This window comes from Parasteatoda tepidariorum, chromosome 9 (assembly GCF_982258835.1).
Source record: "Parasteatoda tepidariorum strain Cologne lab strain chromosome 9, Ptep-v5.0, whole genome shotgun sequence".
Taxonomy (NCBI): domain Eukaryota; kingdom Metazoa; phylum Arthropoda; class Arachnida; order Araneae; family Theridiidae; genus Parasteatoda; species Parasteatoda tepidariorum.
The window spans coordinates 58,137,822-58,150,739 of record NC_141763.1 but is presented as its reverse complement, the minus strand read 5'-3'; the positions used below and the strand labels follow the sequence as shown (position 1 = coordinate 58,150,739).

Genomic DNA, 12,918 nt, shown 5'->3' with positions numbered 1-12,918 from the left:
GATGACGGAATGTGAAAATATTAACACATCAAATAATAGTTTTTTTTAATTTATTGTAACTTTTTGTTATAAATTATATTTACAACGAATTCTGAAAATATTAGTCGACAATATTAATCTCTTAGTGCAATGGAGTGTACAATATTTTTTGTCATTTCATCTTTAGCTAACACAAATAAACTGGATGGTTTGCACAATCGAGAGCATGCCACGTACAATTTTCAGTGTGAAAAACATGGTGTGCTCAAATCTAAGACAACAACAGACATTGCTTGGCCTTGTCATTGCAAATGCCAATCTAATGGGAAACTAAATGCGTTTAAATTAAATTGGCACATCTGTGGGGATAATAAGGATTCGTGGAAAAAATATACTTTCAACACGGAATTTGTCATTTAAAATAATGACTTTGATAACGTTGTTCATTATTTTTTTAACGACTAATAGCGTGCCGTTGCACAGCCTTGGTGTGTTCAAATTACTAAGCAAAATAACCGGAGATCCAACTTTGAGTACTAAATTATGCGGTGGTATGCCAGGTAAATCCAATGAGTTTAAAAAATGTTGGAAAATTTGCAGCTTCAAAGGGATCGCAAACTGCATCAACGGATATATATGTCATCAAGTTACCTGGCAATAACTGTTGTATCTTCAGATTTAATTCGTTGACGTCCATATTTTTGCTGCTAAAATCGCCCCTGTATTGTGTGTGTACATCGCGGGAAATATTAGGTTAATGATAGCATCTTGTGAATCAATGATTGTGCAGAAATCGTCCGGTAATTTTATGCTTCCAGTCTCATCCTTAGTAACTTTTCCATCACCGATATCTAACAATTGTTTCGAGAATGTTTCAACAGCTGGATCTTGAAGAATTTAGATTTGGAGGTGCATATTTACTTTTAGTTAAACTTTTTCAACATTACGCTAAAGTGGAGATGATTTCAAGCAAGCAGTGATCTCATCAGCGTACGTTGAATGCAGAATGACGGGAAGTGTTTGTCTGAAATCTCCTGAAAGGAGTAACAGAGTGAAGCCAAATAATTTGTCATTGTTTTTTTTTATATCGTTCAATGTTCTGTTCAACGTCTCAAGCGAATGTTTGTGTGCCATAGTGCATTCTTCCCAGATGATAATTTTACAGTGTTTCAATACTGTAGCCTTAGACGATTGCTTTTTTATGTTGCACACTGCATCTGGGTTGCTTTGAATATTTAGTGGCAGCTTAAATACTGAATGAGCTGTTCTGCCTCCATCCAATGGAGTTGCCGCAGTGCCAGATGATGCAACGGCCAACGCGATGCCATCGTATTTCAGCGAAAATTAGCGAAATAATAAATGTTTTGCCAGTTCTACCTGGTGCATCCCAAAAAAAATCCACATTGTCCTGCTGAAACTGAAAGCATAATGCAGTCATAAATGTTCCTTTGTTCCTCATTCATTAGCGGAACATTGCGAGTAACAATCGCTGCCATTTCTACCATATTGCATTGAAGTTCACGATTCATGTCATTGTTTAATAAATCAGATGCACTTCAATTTGGCGAAAGCATACCTAAATGACTGAGAGGCAAGTTGTCAATAATAATGCAAAGATCTTTAATAGCAATCAGTGCTTCATTGTACATAGCATAGCTGAATGCTATCGTTAGATCGTTGCAACGTGTGAGATGTTGATACAGTATATCATCAGTCATTGAATCTTTGTGATTTTCCCATAACGTTTCTATACGGGTCGGGAAACACGTAGTTAATACTATAGCGAATTGTAGACGAATTTGCTTTGCAGTACAGTTCAATGCTGCTTCGGCAAAGCATACATTCCCGCTGGTTGTCGTTTTCCAGCAAGCCGAGTGCAAGACATGCATCTTTAAACGTTTAATGCTGATGTCCATCGACTTTACGTCTATACTCTCCCCAAGGTGTTTGATTTGAATAAACCGGGACATGCATCAACCGGTGTGCCTTGCTTGCGGGAAGTCCATTTTTTTTGTTTGAGCCCAACTGAAATAGTGTGGTACTTCTAAGTAGAGTAATGTCCGTGCAAAGGCACCAAAAGCATCCGCACGATTACGCAATTCGAAAAATTCGGTGAGTGTAGTTTTTGATGAATTTATATAGCTCGGTCAATCACTGTCTCGTTCGTGAAATATACGCGATGACCGTTTTCAAGATGGACGGTTAAATGAATAACGGTTGGATCCCGTTCATGAATTGGGAAACCCAAGATAAGTCAAGCAGCTTCAATTGAACTGGTGTACCGGCCAATTTGGTACAGTGTTCTTTCATCGTTGTTATTCACCGGAAGAGCAGTCACATTGGTATTTTCAACTCGAAATACTGCCATATCACTGCCTTTATTCACATACTTCCAAATATATTTGATGATATTCTTTTAAGGGCGAGCATAAGTATTAGAGTTTAAAGTGAATTGTTGCAACGTGCGTGAATATTACTTTTTGATTTATCAGGTTTCTATGTCTAGTTTGGATTGGAATATGATTAAATAAAGATATATTTAAAATATACGTTAAATCTGTCCAAAAAATGAAAAAAAAATTAGTTATAAACCTATTCTCATACCTACTGAATATACATATAAAATTTCATCAAAATCGATCCAGCCGTTTAGGAGGAGTTTAACCACTAAAACTGTGACAAGAGATTTTTATATATATATATATATATATATATATATATATATATATATATATATATATATATATATATATATATATATATATATATATATATATATATATATATATATATATATATATATATATATATATATATATATATATATATATATATATATATATATATATATATATATATATATATATATATATATATTCCTAACTTGTACATTTAGGTAAAAAATAATCTAAACTGATGATGTTATTGAAAAAAAATCTGTAGCTTTCAGAACAAGACTAATTTCAGACTTGAAATCTAAACAGCCGAATTAGGATAGATCAAATACTACCATGAATGCAATACAAACTTTTTCTCCTTTGTTATCTATTGCATCCACTTTAATGATTATTCAAAAGAGAAAAAAAATTCCAGGATTTTTTTTTACTGTATTAATGCAGATTTAATTATAATTCTGTGGGGAGAAAATTCAAGCATAATCGTGATGCCCAGTTAACATTTCAACTTCATACACAAATGTGTATTTAAATTCATAATTACTTTCTGCTTGTCATAAAAACTCGTCAAACAATTTTTTCTTTAAGAAATGTTTTGCGGTAAGTAGAAAAGTTAATTTTGAATATTGCTTTAGAACTTTAAATAAATTATTCGTAATGAATATTTTAATTGCATGTGTTGATTAAATACTTTTGCTTAAAATTTGTTGTAAAGTAAATATGGCTTAATAATTATCGTTTAAAAATTATAAAACAATTAAAAAATATCTTAATTGTAATATGTTGCATAGTAAATTAATTATCAGGTGACTACTTTATAATATTAAAACGTAACAGCACTTTAAAATTTAAGAATTTAATTTTTAATTCTTATAATAGAGTATAATATTAATGAGCAATAAATGAGTATTTGCAATAAATACAGTTAAATTGGTATAAAACATTAATTTGCTCATAAATGTTGTTTTTATGCTGATCCAGCTTCCACCATATTATGATTTAAAACACCGATATTATGGGAAGAAAATTTTTTTGAATGTTTGCTAAGAAACATGTCATTTTTAATGAAACCTGAATTCAAACAATTGCAGGAAATTCAAACAACATACAGGAAGTACCAATATTTTCAGACATAGAGCTACAAAGTACACAAGCATAATAAAGCTCAAAAGTATGTTTCTTTACCTCCAAAATGTTTTATGTGACACCTAAAATTTCCCCAAAGCTAAAGACATTGTAATGCATGTCACTGATGCCATTACTTTTCCAAAATGTATTTTTTCCGTCACTAAAGATGTTACAAACAAAGTGTGATTCATTATTAAAGTAGTATAGTTTCGTATCTTTAAGTGAAAATTGAAGATGGTATGGAGCTCAAAGTCTTCATCATCTTTACTTTGGATATTTCACTAAATATTTCCTGAACTTTGGTAGTGATTTATGCATTTACCTGATGTCTTGCTGTAAAAAATCATGCTTTGTAAAAAAAAAATTCTCGAAATTAAGCAAAAATATGTCAAAATAACTCTTAAACAAATTTTTGTTGATTTTGGAAACACCAAATATTGAAAATTGAAACAGCATATATTCATTTTGGCATCACTGGCTGCGGTCAGTAAGCGAGTGGGGGACCACTTTGATCAGTCTGCGTAGGGACCGAGGGAGCGCGGTATCGATCCTCGTTAAAATGTTCTACCGTAAAAGGACTCAACTTCGAGCACAGGTTTTCGGGCTACCAAAGCGATTCGACTACTTACCGACTATCTAAATCTCTCATATATCTATTTGCGTTGTGATCTTAGCATTAAAACTCTACCTTGCAGATTTAACTCATATTCCTATTTCATCCCATGTTTAGATGACTATTAATTTTGGCATCAATTCTATTGACTTACTTTTGTGTGTGAGTAGTATCTGGCGTTTAAAATTTCAACCACTTACCGACTAGCCAAAGTACTCATATCTCTATTTGAGCTCTTTACCTGATAACAACGTAAGTTTAAATCTTTTCCTATCCATTACAAATAGAATTTACCATCATTTAATCACCTGATAGAATTTATCGTCAATCAGGATTCTGACCTTTTTCCGACTAACAAGAGTGCTTAAATCTCATTTGGAGATCTATGTTTGATGAGGTAACAAGTTTCTACTCTTTTTTGGCATAAGCTAGTTAAACTTGACTGATCACTTTATCATTTATTACCAATCAAATTTGCGATCTCTTTTCAATTACCTGTAATGCTCAAATTTTAAATGAAGCTCCTTGCCTAATGTCAGTCAAAATAATAGGTTTTTTTAATGGTACAAATAAAATGTATCGCAATTCTAGGATTGTGATAAGTTGAATGTGCTCATTAGTGGCACCAACAGAAATTTACATCTCTTTGGACATAAGAAATAAAATAAAACACTAAAAAGTAGAAAATAAAAAAAAGTTAAAACTACGTTTTTTAAGTACACTTAATATTTTTATTTTAATCAGTAACTTATTATTGCATCAAACGCAAAAAGGCAATGAACATCACGTAAAAAAATTTCTTTCGGCAGCTAAAATATCTTTAAAACTGATGTCTCTTGAAATTGGAGTCACAAAGTCTTTCGAAATTTCGCTATAGATCTGACTAATAAAAATGTATTCTTTATTTAACCCATTCAAAACACATAGTTTTAAAAAAACTAATTTTTTAATTAGATATAAAATTTAAACTTAAAATTTAAGGTACTCGGGACGAATTCTAACTATGAATGATAGTATTGATTCAACACAAATTTTTTTTAAGATTACTTTGAAAAAGAAATCTATCAATCAATAACAAACTTATATTTTGGAAACGCAAATTTACCATTCAAGAATAATTTACAAGATTGAATTACGATCAACAATTAGCAAACTAATAAAAACAATTTATTTCAGTATTAAGAACAAGTTTTTTGTGATTAACATAAACTAAGTGTTACATTGGGGAATGTCTATCTTGCCCAACCTTTCTATTTGAATTACCTTTTCCCATTTATTTATTTATTTTAACAATTACAATTAAAAGTGCAAAAAAAAAATGTTTTAAGGAAGAGTTGTTTGGGCAAGGCAATCCGGCCCCACCTTTCAAAAATAAACTTAAGAAGAGGTTTTCCACAAAGATGAAATATAACCTTCAAATTAATCTAGTTTCCGAAATTATTGTTATTTCTTTTATTTGCGATTAGTATAAAAAGCCATTCGTTTTAGTTTCTGTATACTTTCTAGTTTCAAACGAGAAAAGTAAACTTTCAATATGAACTACTTGGTGAGTATTATTTCCATTGTAATGTAAGATATTTCCATAAATTTAAGATATTTTCCGATAAAGTTTAAAGAGGCTTCCCTCAATACTAGAATACCGCCTCTAACTTGGATATTCAGCTTAATGTTACAATTCGTTTTGTTAAGTAAATAACATGGGACTTGGTTATGTAGAATTAGGAGGATATATAGAAAAATGCATAAGGAGTTCGATGGAATAAAAAAACTAACACTCTATAATCGGTTTGAGAATTATTAACTGTTAAACTTGCAGTAAAAAATGTCATCTGGCCGCTTTGCATCGAGAGTTAGGCAATTAAATTGTTGAAATTTGACGCTTTGAAAAAGCTATTTTTATGTGCAGACTTAAGCCAAATTTTTATCTTCCTTTTTTTAAAAAAAAATTCATTCTTCCGAAAGTTGTTGCAATTTAAATGCTTTTTTTGGTGAATTGTTTTTATTTTCTTTTTGCTTCATATAGTTACCATTTGCTCATAAATGAGAAAAACTTTTTTATCTTTCTCTATATCCTTACTTTGTAAGTTCCAGCTTGAGTTGGTGACAAAAGCAACAAAAAGTGAGAGAGAGAAAAATTAGTTTTTGTCAGACATAAATCTTAACATTTATATTGAAATTCTTTAGAAATATAAAAGGAGGAAATCAAGAGAGATAAAAAACCATTTCCAATTTCATCTGTTATGACAAAACAAGTCTCTTTAATGAGTCAAATTACTTCTCGTTTATCTTTGCTTACTGAGTCATCTGCTCTCAGAAGATTAAATTGTTTTCTAATACATTTGTATAATTATTAAATCAAGGTAATAATTTTTTTCATTACATTTAACACTTTAACAAAATATCGAAACTTCGCGGAAAATATCGACTTTTAAGAAAGAAAAGCTACTACCGGGATTGGTGAATGGAGACTTCTAAATTCGTAAAAGAATTACTCTCTTTTTTTTATACTTACAAATACTTATTCTAATTATTTAAAAAAAATTGTTAAGCCTTCAATTAATTTCACAATAAAAAATTTTAGGAAATTAAGCAGTCATAATACATTTTATTTACTCAAACCTGTGAATTTCTTTGAATGTGATTAGTGTTTAATTCAACTTTCTATGTATCAATTTATTTTTGTTTACTACCAAATTGAATAGTCTTAAGATCTTAAATTGATATAATATATGCAGGTATGAAACCATGTAGAAAAATATACGCTAACCTAAAATTAAATAATACCTTTTTATCTTGTGTATATAAGGTTTCATTCTGAAATATTAAAGGAAAATGATTTTGCTGAACAAAATATTTTTTGGTTCAGTCTACAGAAAAAATCAAAATTAATGATTATTAAGTTATTAGTCAAATTAAACAATTATGGAAAAAATACGAATTCAAAATTGCGATTTTATATAGATAGTACCTAGATAGTTTTATTGATCAAACTTTAACTGCATGACAGTTGATTGAAATTCAGTTTATGCTGTACTATGTTAAATCAATTTCCAAAATGCATTTACAGTTAAATGCATCTTTCTGTGTTTAGAATAAAAATTGATGTAAGATATACAAGAATTTAAAAAAACTATGTCCTTATTTAAATAAAAATGTATGTTTTTTTTTTTTGCAAATATGGTACCTTTATTGATTGAACTGTTCCAGTGTGGCAGTAAACTGTCCCTTTTGACTTTAAATTCGAAGAATTTTTCTTTAATTTTTTAATTTCTTTTCAGTTTGCTCTCTTGGTTGTAGTGGCTTTGGTAGTTTGCGCTTATGCGCAATATTACCCTTACAACTACAACTATCATTACGGAGTTCCTGCTGTTTCCTATGGTCATGCTTACAACTACGCTGCTTACAACCCTGTATATAACCCAGCTTACCCCTACTACTGGAAGAAATAAGCTAATGACAGGTAGGTTCGAAATTTTTAAGGAAAATTCAAATTCAATTAAAAAAAAGTTTGTTGTAATATTCCTAATATTCCTAGAACCATTTATTCTGGTGTTGTTCATGAAATTTATAAAGACAATCTTTCCCATTATGAAAATATCATTAAAATAATAGTGCTCTTTTTTATTAATATTTAAATATTTGCCTATAATTCATTTTGTAAATTAAAGAAATTTCTCTTAGATCCAACTGTTTCTCTTAGATCTAAATAACTGCAAATAATTGTTTAAAAAACAATTTTTTGAAAGTAAGCAGTGTTTAGAGGATTTTACCTTTGACGTGTTTCCCGCTGTATTACCTAACCATAAATTATTAAAATGCTAAATATAATATTTTTCACTTTTTCACCTAAATTAATACAAAAAAATGAAAAAAGTATGAAAAATATGTTTACTAAAAATTCTGCGTCAACGGGATAAACAATGGAGAATAACAAAAATAGTTAAAATGAGGACATGGACCCATTGCTTTTCTATGGAATATTTGGGTTTCACTAATTTTTATTGCGATAAGAGGAATATTTAATTATTCCTTATGTGTCATTATCATGGTGTCGATCGCATTATTTTTTGTAAACGTTTTAACATGATAACTCTTTGAAGGCAGTAAATAAATTGTAAATTTTAAAATAAATCACTTTAACCAATAATATGAGTACTATTTACTATGTTTTAACTATTCCAAGTTTTAATAAGAAAAGGGATTTAATGATATTTATCAATTTAATGACGAAGCTTATTGTAAAACTTATAGTTATGTTAAGTCAAATACATGCAGTAACACCTTCATATATATACAGTAGTGAAAAAAATCTTTACGTTTGTAGTTGTCTTAACTTTACCAAAAACTTATTTCCGTTTCTGTATATTGTATATATTACTTTTAAAATTTATACGCAAAATTTAAAGCAATTGTTGTCTTGAGTTTTTAATACTTTAAGAACAAGGACAAAAATTTTATAATAGCGAATACGATCATTTATCCTTTTATTACAATGAATTCAAAGTCTATGTTTACCTCTATTGATAAAAGACGAATCATTTGAAATGTTTGCCCAGAACTTTAAGTCATAGTTAGCTTAAAAATGCAGTTTCAGTTTATGAAAATCTACAGCTATTTTATAAAAACTTTCCATGACAGTTTCTGAAAAAATCTTAGCTTATGTTAGATCATAAAAAGTTCATTGTCAGAGTGCGAAAATTTTTTTGTTAGTTTATGTAAACTTCAAAGTTAATTTATGAAAAAATATCATAGTTTAGGAAAAACCTATCGTCAGTTTGTGAAATAGCCTCTTTTAGTTTATGATAAATTGATTGTTGCCTTATAAGAAAGGCATTAGTACAAATTTAAATTACATAAAAAACAGTCAACAGAATAGGAAAGACCGACATTTTTTTACAGAAAAGTGGAAATCATCTTTGGTATGATTGTCACGCAAAGATGTCATGTTAGAATCTCTATACAAGGTTGCTTACTGTGTTTTGTAATTTACTGATGTATTCGCCATATGTTTCAACTTTTACTACAAAAAATTAATAATAAATATTTAATATTCTGCAAGCGAATTACCGTAAGAAAAAATGTCACATGTGATTCGTGGCGGCTATTTTAAATTTCTTTTAAAAAAAACATGGTGAGTGTATTTATTTTTCAGATTGCTATATTTCTTTCATGTGTCGAAGTTTTTTTTTAACAGTTATATAGCATAGCAACGTTTTCAATAAGGAAAAAAAAATAATTGTGTTTGTACTTTTCCGAACTCCACTGCATTTCCTTTTTATTAATTTGCTAAAATACTAAGAATTTTATTATAATATTACTTGTGACATTTTTGGGAAAATAAAGTTTTCAAGCTATAACACCCATTTTTTAAATATTTAAAATTTTATGGAGAACATTTCATAAACAAAATTTTATCTAATATTTTGCTCAAAAACATCAATTTTGCGTCAAAAATACGCATATTTCTCATTTAAATTTTACTAAGCATTCGTAAAATGTACGCAATTCCGAAAAGTGGTTATAGCGAAAAATGGTTTTCCAAAAAACTTAAAATTCACGTTAAATTATATGTAAATAAATTCTATTTTTTATGAATATTTTACTGACCACTTTTTAGTGGTTAAGGATGAGTACGTTCATTCTAAGTATTATTTACATCAAAAGTGCGTCAAAATTTATGTAAGTTAAAACGTCGAATTATAGCAAAAAATATTGAATGTTTTGAATTTTACATAACTTACTACAAATTGTCTCAAGTTAACCATATTGCCTTATTATGTGTTTTTATAGATAATAATTAATAATTGTATATAAAAATTAATTACTGTCTTATAGTACAACAGTAAAATATGACTTGTTGCAATAAAACATGTAACAATTATGCTAAGTTTTAAGGTTAAAATTTGTAACCACTTTGAAGAAAAGTAATTTATTGACTTGTTTTCTCAAACAACTGTACTTTAATTGTGTTCTTTAAACTGTTGTCGCTTAATATTAAAGTAGTTTGAATTACAATTATTATTCCCTGTATTAAATAGTGTAATTGGAAAACTTACTATCTTAACTTAAAAGAACTAGAAAATTACTGAAAAGTATCTTAATCTGTTATTTTTTTATTAAACAACTAAGTCTTAAAAGTGGAAATTGGGAAGTGATTACATAAATTCGTTATTTATGTAGTCCTTTTCTCTAAAAATTATGTTTTTTTTTGTTACTTAAAGTATTATGTTTTCAGTAAAATAATACCCATCAATTCTGCTGGTTCATTATTTTTTCGTTCGAGATAGATTGTAGATATAGCAAAATTAGAATTTAGAATCGAAGGCGATATCCTTTAAGAATAATTTGTTAACTCTTTAGAGTCAGTCTGAAAAATTTTCCGATTAAATTTAAAAATACCGTACAACTTTAAATACCAAACAAAAAATTCCAAAACTTTCAGAATAAAGTTGTACAACCTCTTACAGTACACAAAGAGCTTAAAGGTTTCATACTTGATACAAAAAAAATTTTTTTATATGATATAAAAAAGCGCAGTTTTTTTAAATGATTCTATAAAAGGATTTATCTAATTTTAAATATTTACTTCTATAATTAATTAAACCTAACCTTACAATAAAACTCATATGTTGGAATTAATATGTGCTTCATTATAATGAATAATTTTGCTTTTCTAATTTCAGGAGCAGTCTAGGCCACTTTCTAAGAAGAATATTGATGAATGAAAAAAATACCTTAGATTAATTAAAATGACAAATCAAACTTATTTCAATTGGAAACAAATTCTATTGATTATTTTTATCTGAAAAATAAAAATTGTCTCTACTTTCAACAGTTTTTATATCATTTGTGTGTGTGTGTTTTTTTAAAATTTATTTATTTATTTATTTTTTTGCGAAGTCTTTATTGTTTGTATATTAAGGTTGAGACATTTTTTACACACTAAAAAAAAATAGGATCAACATTGAACCATACCATTGGTATATTGGACCATAATGCGGTGCCGAATTGCTACAAAATTACAAAATTAACAAAGTCTCTAATGGAACTTTTTTTCCTTCCAAGTTGAACCACAGTATCGTGTGAATAAGTTTAAAAAGTACGATAATAAGGTTCAAACTAGAACCATATTAAGATTGCAGTGAACTTAGTAATATTATAAATCAACTAGATGAAAAATGTATCCTGAATTTTCAAACATTTGGAAATATAGTTAACTGAAAGTTGTATTATTTTTTCATATAAATTCTCGGGGTGATACTCTGCATAATTAATTAGGATAAATTTAGTTTAATGTATGATGAAAATCTAACAAACTTCTGAAACAAATTTGTGGTGCTAAATTGATTATTTGAATTAAGAAACGTATATTTTCTGAATGCCAAAAGTTTATGAACAACATTTTTAAAAACATATTTGTTACAACAAGCAACTGTTAGTTTTTTGCTGAAAGTTTCATAAGAAATATTAATATGATACAGGACAGCACCCCAAATCCTAAAGTTTTTACAATTTATTCAGAGCATGAGTCATGTTTTGCAAGGAATGTGCATCTAATTTATGAATACCATTTTTGAAAAGCGTTACCCGGAGAAACAATTCTGGTAAAACCATCGTACTAGGTAATAACATTTCCTGTAAAAAAATTCTGGTATATCCGGTATTTAAAATATTCATGTGTTTTTTGTTTCTCGTTCATATGGGAACTGTTTACCGGAAATTTTGGCTTTCGAAATTATAGCTCTTTTTAGGACACAATAATTAAAAAAATATAAAGCTAAGAATTAAGTTTAGCTGAATAAATGGCTTTTATACCCATGCTCTAAGGTATTATAATAAAAGTACCAAATTTTTCCACATTTACCAGATTTTATCACATATCGTAAAAAAATATTTTATTACTAATTTTACCAAAATCATTACCAAAGCGCTTCGGTAAAAATTACCGAGATTTATAATGTTCCCATAAAGATAAAAATACGGTAAATTTTACCATATTCTAGTTGTTTAAACCATATTTTTATCTCAGTGTATAAATCATACTTTTTGGGATCCAAGCATAATCTTTGTTACGAATAGCAACAGAAATTAGAATTTTGCAGAAAATTCCAGGTGAGTTAAATTTTCTACAATTAATTTAAAGCATGAGTCATATTCTGAAAAGAATAATTGCTCATTGATAAATTTTTTCTACTAAAAAATTACAGGGCACTTCAATATTGACTTTTAATTTTATCAAAAATGGAAGTAAAACAAATCACTAATCATATGGAAAATCACAAATTTAAGAAAAGGAAATTTTACTGCGTGAAATTGAGATTTTTTTCTATGAAACCAATTTTTCTTTTTTTAAAAAGTCTTGAAAACTTGTTATAAAAACTTTTTTTAGGAAATAATTAGAAAGGTTTCAGATAAGATTATGGTTTCCCTTAACATTAACCTTAACGCTATTTGAGCTTCACAGCGCAAAAGCAAAATTTTCCCTACAAATCACCGTGTTCCTACACTGTTGGAAATTTCTTG

General features: G+C 28.4%; 1 long non-coding RNA gene across 1 annotated transcript; it reads left to right on the top strand.

Annotated features, from left to right (window-relative positions):
- The first annotated feature begins 5,787 nt into the window (after positions 1-5,787).
- LOC107437692 (uncharacterized) lies at positions 5,788-11,227 on the top strand. Its single transcript, XR_006225586.3, has 3 exons — positions 5,788-5,941; positions 7,674-7,855; positions 11,079-11,227. It is a non-coding gene; the product is annotated as an uncharacterized LOC107437692 (long non-coding RNA).
- Positions 11,228-12,918: the final 1,691 nt, after the last annotated feature.